At 47.8% G+C, this 8,276-nt stretch overlaps 1 protein-coding gene across 3 annotated transcripts in view; it reads right to left on the bottom strand.

Moving 5' to 3' along the window:
* Positions 1–7,001, bottom strand: part of LOC136829553 (transmembrane protein 42) — a 271,989-nt gene extending 264,988 nt beyond the window's left edge. For 2 of the 3 annotated variants that reach the window (XM_067088394.1, XM_067088391.1), the window contains exon 1: positions 6,665–6,949. The gene's annotated coding sequence lies outside the window, so the exon portion shown is untranslated. Of the gene's footprint in view, positions 1–6,664 lie in introns of all 3 variants that reach the window. The other variant, XM_067088393.1, reaches the window with a different exon arrangement.
* Positions 7,002–8,276: the final 1,275 nt, after the last annotated feature.

The raw sequence follows: 8,276 nt of genomic DNA on the forward strand, positions 1-8,276 counted from the left end.
TGTGGATGCATCTGATGTGGGTATAGGTGCAGTATTAATTCAGGATAAAAATGGTAGTCTACATCCTGTAGCTTACTTTTCGAAGAAGTTGAATCCTCATCAGCGGAAATACTCAACGATAGAGAAAGAGGCTTTAGCTTTAATTTTAGCTTTAAATCATTTTGATATTTAATTGTCCTCCAATGTAGGCAATATTGTAATTTTCACAGACCATAACCCATTAACTTTTTTAAGTCGTTTTAAAAATAAAAATCAGAGGTTAACTCGTTGGAGTTTGATTCTTCAGGAATATAGTTTGGAAATTAAACACATCAAAGGCAAAGAGAATGTAATACCTGATGTTTTATCGCGGGCGCATGAATAGATTTTTGCAGTCCTTGATAAATAGTTGTTTGAATAGATGTTCTGGAAGTCTTATTGGTCGGTTGAATCGTGGTTACCCCGTCTAGCCTACCAATGGGACTTTTAGTAATTATTATATTAGAATAGGTATTTTATTTTTAAAGAAAAGAAATTGTTTTTCCTTTTCTTTTCTTAAGGGGGGGTGGGTGTTACGAACCCATGAGTTCATATTTATACATATATTTATATATGTTGTTTGTTTTCCTGAATTGGTATTATCTGCCTTTAAGGGTTTATTTGTTGTCACTTGTCAACGATAGTTTAGTCACTCGTCAACGATAGTTGGTTGTTTATCAGTTGTTGACATCCGTATATTTCTTGCTGCAGTGGTTACTTAGCTGCTTTACTTTCATAATCATGGCAGTTTAACCCTTTTGACTAATTGTTCATTGATGGCTGTAAATTATTTATTAATATTTATTATTCTCGTTTAGTTGTTCTCTCGTATAATTGGCTGGCTCAGACTGATACTTATTTCTCCTCTTTGGTGGTCGGTTGATGGGCAACCGAGTTGATGAGTGGCCTGGAACTGCAGTCGGATGGCGAAGTCACCTACTTACTCCTGTGAGGAGACCCTGACTGGATTTGAAAGAAGTCACCTACTTACTCCCGTGAGGAGAACTTGACTGGATTTGAGAGAAGTCACCTACTTACTCCCGTGACGAGAACTTGACTTGGATTTGTATCTTGGACGCAGTGCGGACTTTGAAGGCTGTAATTTTGGTGGATCCCTCGTGGTGGCCCCGAACTGGATCCTGCCCTTGCTGGAAGTTGTTCCTGAGTTTTCCCTGATTATGAAGGTGGCTTCCCGTCGTAATTGCCATACGACGTAAGAACATCCCGACAGAACTCTATCGAACTACCGAAGACCTAGTAATAGAAGATCTTGGACCTATCCATCGTCATCCAGATACCCGAAGACCATGTGACAGAAGATCCTGGACCCATCCATCGTCATCCGGATACCTTATCTATCTAAGGTCCTGTATCGTCATACCAGCCAAAGTTAATTATTATTGTTATTATTATTATTATATTATTATAATTTATTTTTACAGTTATTTATTCTTATTATCCTTCACTTCTTTCTTGATGTAGCCCTGGGATCCCAATTGAACCCATAAAATCCGTTCAACATCTTTGGGTTTTAAATTAAATAATTTTTGCTACTGCCTTCGAGGCTGATACGTAACAGTATCCCATGCGAGTGGGCCCAAGCTGACACGAGAGAGAAAACTCTCGTGAACACCTGGGGAGCGGTCGAGAGCCCGAAGCAAAGTGCCTGAATTGGAAGACCGACTCCTGAGGACAAAGCGGAGGTACTTGCGTGAGGGCGGGTGGATGGGTATCTGGAAATCGCATCCCTCAAGTCCACCGTAAATGAAGTCGTTCTCCTGATGGAGGCCAGCACAGTTTACATTGTTTCCATCGTGAACCGAGTCTGGCGAACGAAACGGTTCAAGGAGAGAACTATGACCGGTCTCCATCCCCTGAGGCCTTCTCTGAGAAAGACGCGGCTGTAAAAGCCTGGAGACTGGTCCGACCACGACTTCTACAGCACTCTTGCTCAGCATAGCTTGCACTTATTGCTGTAGTGCGATGTCCTTCGAAGAACCTGGAAGATATGTTTGGAGATGGACCGGAGCGTAATGAGGAGGCCTGACTCGAAGGGGCAAATAGCTATCCTCCCAAAGGACATCCACTATCCAGGTCTCGGCTCCGTTTCGCTGCCACGTTGCCCAATGGCTCGACAGGCACCCCACCACCTTCGGCAGCTTTTAAGCGGGGAACGCCGCCCCTAGCGTTTCTCCTTCTTCTTACCCTTGCCCCCTTTACTGGCTTGGAAAGAGGGCTGAAAAGGGCGGGAGTGACCCCCCTCTTCTCAAGGAAGAAGGTTGGGTGTTTCCTCGGGTCCCTTCGAAGACTGGGACTTCTTAGAGGCTGAGGAAGTGCCAGCCTGGCCCGAAGACCTGGCTGCAGTGGGATGAGAAGACCTGGAGGTCTTGGCCACTGCCTGGTGAACAAGCCGGTCGCTGTCATCGGCACAGCGGCTTGTCCACCGCGGTGTCCACCAACTCTCTAGGGAAGAGAGGGAGGAACCCACCAACTAGTCCATTCGAAAGATAGCTGACTGGGGACCTTATGGACCTGGCAAAGCGGGAGAGAACAGCGTCTCTCCGCTTTAGCAAAAAAGAGGTTTGCCCACAGGTTTGCAGTATGGTGGGCGAGGTAGGAAATGGCCCTACCCCCAGACTGGCACAGTCTCCCAAAGGCGGAGTCCTCCCCAGGTACGATAGCAGCCGAGGGAGCAGCTACCTTCGATACTGTGAATGACCACAGATCGAGCCAGGAGACTGTTTGGAAGGCTGCCATGGCGGTGGCTTCCAGGGTTGCAGCTTCTTGCTGAGAGAGGGATATGTTCTCTGCAGTCAATTGCTGCAACGACAGACCTGGATCCAAACGAGTCAGGTCCGGGTCAACCTGTTTGGTCAGCAACGCCCCTTCAGCTGGTGCGTGAAAACGCTTCTGACGAGGCAGAGGAGGGGAAAAAGCTTGTCCGGCGGCTCGATCGAAGCGCACTGTCTTGCCCAGACACAAGACTATTCACCTGATCGAGTACCCCTCGGCAAGCGTGGACCACGGCAGCCCCACCGAAGCCTTGGGTTCCTTCTTGGGTCCCCAAAGGATTTCGGCGCAACGGACGATCCACAGATTAGGCCGTGGTCCCTTCCCGAGGTCATTGTGCTGACGTATCAAGCGCGATAACCTCTGCAAAAGTCCTCTGTATTTGGGGTGTCCGCATCCTTGAGCAGAGGACCCTTGAGTCCTTCCAGAGTGCGGTCCTCCCGAACTACTCTCCCCGCAGGGAGGGAGAACCTCGGCAGACCCCGAGGACCTTCTGAACTCTTAGCGGGCGTAAGACCTGGTCAAGCCAAGGACCGAGCCAGGTGCATACCCACACGCAGTAAAACTCTGAGGAGAACACTCCCCAGAGTTCCTCCTCTCAGACTCGCGCCCCCTGGAAGAAACTGGAGGGTACAGGCGAGGAAGATCGGGCGCTCCTACTACCTTTACTTGCAGAACCAGCAGAGGCAACGGGCCAAGAGCGGTCACCAACCCGCGGTGATGACGAGCCCCCGGGTTGAGGAGACTGCTTCAGCCCAGGTGAAGCGATCTCCCGAGGAGAGCGGAGCGGCTCGCGAGAGCCGAGCACTCGCCTCCCGAGCCAGGCTGGCGCGTGGGCGTGGCTGGGGACTGCGAGTGAGTCGAGCGCGTGGCTGGCTGGCGCGAGCTTCGCGCTGTCCTCTGGGCGCCCCCAGACTTCTTTGAGGCCGGGCCTCTCGGGAAGACTGAGTAGGGGACTTCTTCCCTACCTCTCCTTGCGTTCGGCCCAGCGGGCTGAAGCACTGTCCCGAACCTGACTTGGCACTTGAAGGAGTGCCAGCAGGAAAGACGAGCACCTGCATGCCCGGCTCTTTCTCTCACCCCACGCCCTGGTCTGTACGGCGAGAAGTGTCAACCGTATCAGACTGGGGTACCTGAGTCTCCTTGGAGACCGGGTACTTTCGAGCAACTAGCGTTTTTCGAGACTGTGTCCGGCCGCGGTTTGCTGGCCTTAGATGCAGGAAGTTTCTTAGGCGCAAAGGGGGAGTGCCGACCTTGGTCTGCACGCCCTTGGCTCCCCCGAACCCCTGGCCCGGAGGCCGGGCAGCGGTTCCTGATCCGAGGATCGGGAAGAGCCGACGCGAGAGATCCCACTGCCTTCCCTGTGGAAGGAGGCAGACCCTTAGAAGTCTTGAGAAAGAGGTTTCTTAGGGGGAGAGGCAGAACTTCTTCTTCTTTGGCTGCGAAGCCTCGGAAGTAAAAGCGGAAGAAGCAGCAGACGAAGACGACGATGATGACGATGAAGATGAAGACGACGACAACACCTTCCTAGACCTCCTCTTCTTCTTCTTCTTCACCATCTGCTTCAGGAAAGCAGTCAAATCCCCAAGCCAGGAAAGCGAGGCCGCCGACTCAGAAACAGCAGGAACAGCAGGAGGGGCTGCAGCAGAAGGCACATCCCAGGCAGCAACAGCGGGGCCGGGAATGCAGGCGCCACCCCTCCCGCATGCAGATTCAAGTCGGGCCGCGCCAGGGTCGATGGAATGGGGATGGAAGCAGACGAAGTGCCGGGCTGGAAAGTCAGACGAGGAACCGTATTCGAGGACAGGCCATGGTCAGCAACAGGGGCAGCGACAGTCACATAAGGATAAGATGACGTCACCATGTAGGAGGGGCCAGCACGCGTGAACGGAGCCAGGAAGCCAGGCGGCAGTGGAACAGCATGCTGGCCCGCGGGTGACGCCGACACTTGGGTGTCCAGGTGCGAAGCAACTGATACCGGCATCTGGGCGAACCTCGTTCAAGGTGACGGTTGTCGTGGTGACTGTCGTTGCCGAGTGGGTCGTGACTGGAGCGGGGCGGGGAGCCAGTCCCTCCAGTGCCGAGCCAGGTAGGCCCAGGTGTAGCCAGGGCGTGCTGGGATTCGGTGTCTGGCTATCCAGTCCGGGACCTGAAGCAAAAGTCGGGTCAGAAACCGAAGCCTCCACTCGCTCGGAGGAAAAACTCCCCTCCGAACGGAAGAGACTTCGAGAGGATGTCGCGGTCCAACTCTCCCCGTGCCCCTCCACAAACGATGAAACGTAAGAGGAAGGGGAGGGGAGTCCTCACCTGAGGAGAGGGAGCAAGCAGGGAAGTTCGCTTATCGGGAGGGGAGAAGCGAGGCCTGACACATTTGCCACCAACGGAGTCGTCGGGGCGTGGCATTTTCCCTCGGATATGAAACTCCTTGGTAGGCTTTATACAGGTAACGCCGCCTCCCTTCAAACTTGCCCCATTGCTCGGAGGACCACGAACAACACTCACTACAGGGATCGCGCCTGAACACACACGTCCCCTGCAAGATGTACAGAGGGCGTGTGGGTCCACGTCAACTCGAGATCTAAAGAATTACATTTCTTCCCCCTCGGGACACACACGCTGGGGATAGGAGGGCTTAGTTGGTTTCTCCATTATTAAAGAAAAAAAAAAGAATTTCCCACCAAAGAGAAGAAAATTGCTGTCAGGCAGAGAGCGGCGAAGATCAACGTCGAGCAACGCAACGACGGCCTTCAAGCAAGTGGAATGTTTACATCCGGGCAGGCGGTACTCCTGCCTCCCGGACAGTAGTTAACTGCCTAACCACCTTGTTTGAAGTTCAACGGCAGTTTCAGCCTTTCGCCTGGAAAGTAATCCCTAATGTAAAGGACCGAGGGTTTGTATATTGTGTCGGAACAACAAAGAATTTCCCACCAAAGAGAAGAAATTTGCTGTCAGGCAGAGTGCGGCGAAGATCAACGTCCGAACGCAACAACAGCCGAAAGCAAATTGGAATGTTTACATCTAGGCCGCGGAATGCCGGCTTAGACCTACCCTGCGTTAGATAATTCAAGTCGTGTAGTCTTCAAAGGTCAATCACAGTTTAGTTACAACCGGGTGACAAAATATGACTTTAAATTCTTGTAAAGCAAGTAAAATAACATAGATCAACGCCAACTGCCACAGTCAAGCTCACCGCGGACAGCCGGCTTAGAATTACCCAACCTGTAATTAACCTCAAAACAGATTACATTTTTGTATGCTGGCCATCCTGGAATGCTATCGCACATGCACGCTTTATACAGGAACTTTTGGTGAAAAGGTTGTGGGGGGGAGGGGTCCAACACTAGCCTACAAGGTTAGGTTAGGTCAGGGTACGTTATTTTAGTACGGTTTCTTTCATAATAAATTTCTTGGCCAATACCTCCTTGAACGTATGGATCCCTAATGACTTTCGTATTCACGGAACAGTTCCATAGAGTCCGTGCGGAGCTGTTACTTAGAAATACGCTACTCCAAAAGGTCCCCAACCATGCTGGGTAGATATGAGGTTAATGATGCTTGACCGAGCTGAACAAGTGGCGGTAAAATGTAAGGTGACCTATCAACTTGCCTGGGCTTTATTACCTAAAATCAATATATATACATATGGTGAATATTGTGGATTGCCGCAAACTGTCACAGGTCATCAAGAAATAGCCCAGCATAAACATCAACGGATAGAATGGGAGGAACAAAGTTTCATGTTCGAGGGAAAACATTATTAAAGTATGTTAATCCACGAGTTTTATCAATTTCCAACCATGGTTTATTCTTGTTTAATGCACTTAAGTTAGATCTAATAATCTAACAAGTTAATTACCTTTCTATGTTGGATTATGGCTTCCAAATTTCTACAGACTTGCACTAGTTAGTGAATTGCTTTTGGTGGCATAATTGGCATTCACTTTGTAGTCACAGTTGCGGGCACACAATGACAGCTTCTTCAAGTCCACACTATTCCGTCTTGTTGCATTTACCTTTGGTATACTACTCCTTTATTCAGCTTCCTCTTATCACACTTGCTATCCAACGTTTCTTCTGCTTATAAACTTGGTTTTTATGATACTTTTAATAGTTACGTTATCTCTGGTACTTCTCTAAGTTTGAATGTTTTTCTGTTCCCAGACAATTACTCTTCTTGTAAACAACCCTTCAAGATCATTCTTTGTAAATAAATAATTCAGTATTATGTTATTCAGTTCTTGTCCATCTCCCGCCCACAGTTATTGTTGCTACTTTTCTTGACTTTTTTTATTACTTAAAATTAACGCCTTGCTATTTAGTTTTTAAGTAAATTTACATTACAGCCTACTGTGACACTGTTTCGTGTTACTGACATATTGCTAAGTTCAGGTCCAGCCAGCGTTTTCCTATGGTGTTATTAGTGCTTTCTCTTAGTAATGTCTTGCGTAATAGGCCAATTTTTCGTCTAGAAATTTTAGTGCTTCTAAGGCCACGTTTTGTTTTCTTTCATGTCTTCCTTATTTCTGCTCAGAGAACACAACTCATTATTGTACTTTCTCCTGAAGGTACCTCCAGGTCCATCATAACCGTTTGGCTGTTATTTTTCTGAAAATGTTAGCTTCCTCTGCTGCGAGTTTTTAAATCAAGTATAGCAAAGATCCAACTATCATACGAACATCATCTCATAATTATCGAAGCAGCACGTAAAGATGGAACACTAAAGAAAATACTGGAGGAGTCATCCCAAATCGAGAGAGTCAGCAACCAACGGACATTGCTCTTGGGAAGTTCATGATGAAGCAACTTGCTGTGAAATGTGTGATGCATGGTTCCACTATGAATGTTCCATAATTCGCAGTGACAGCTTATTGTACATATGTAATAATTGCAAGAGGCCTGAACAAAGAACACACAGAAAACTCATTGAAGAATGAACTTCAAGAAATAAAAGAAAACACAGAGATATTAACAAAGTTGATTCAGGATTCGGCTCAGAAAACTAGTGACGTAATGATCAACATAGATGAAATCCAAAACAAAATTTGACAATACTGATAAAGATGTAAAGACCATGACAAACATGGACAAAACTTGTGCTGAATCACTAAAGACAAAAAAATGACGACCTAAAAATTGTAAAGGAAGTGACAGCCAAAGATGACAAATACAAACACTATATCATCAAATGCACACCACAAATACGAAAGGCTATCTATGACAAAGGTGATAGACTGTTTACATTGTATAGCCGCTGCAGAGTACGTGACTGTTACATGCCCATCAGTGCTATAAATGTCAGAAATTTGGTCATAGCGCAACAAATTGTAGAAATGACCAAGCTTGCCCTAGATGTGGTGAAAATCATTTTTTTGACTAATAATCGTCTATGCAATTTAATAAACACACAGTCCGTAGGAAATAAAACTAACACTGTTAGAAATCTGATAAATGATCACAATCTAGATATG

Source organism: Macrobrachium rosenbergii, chromosome 44 (assembly GCF_040412425.1).
Source record: "Macrobrachium rosenbergii isolate ZJJX-2024 chromosome 44, ASM4041242v1, whole genome shotgun sequence".
Lineage (NCBI taxonomy): Eukaryota > Metazoa > Arthropoda > Malacostraca > Decapoda > Palaemonidae > Macrobrachium > Macrobrachium rosenbergii.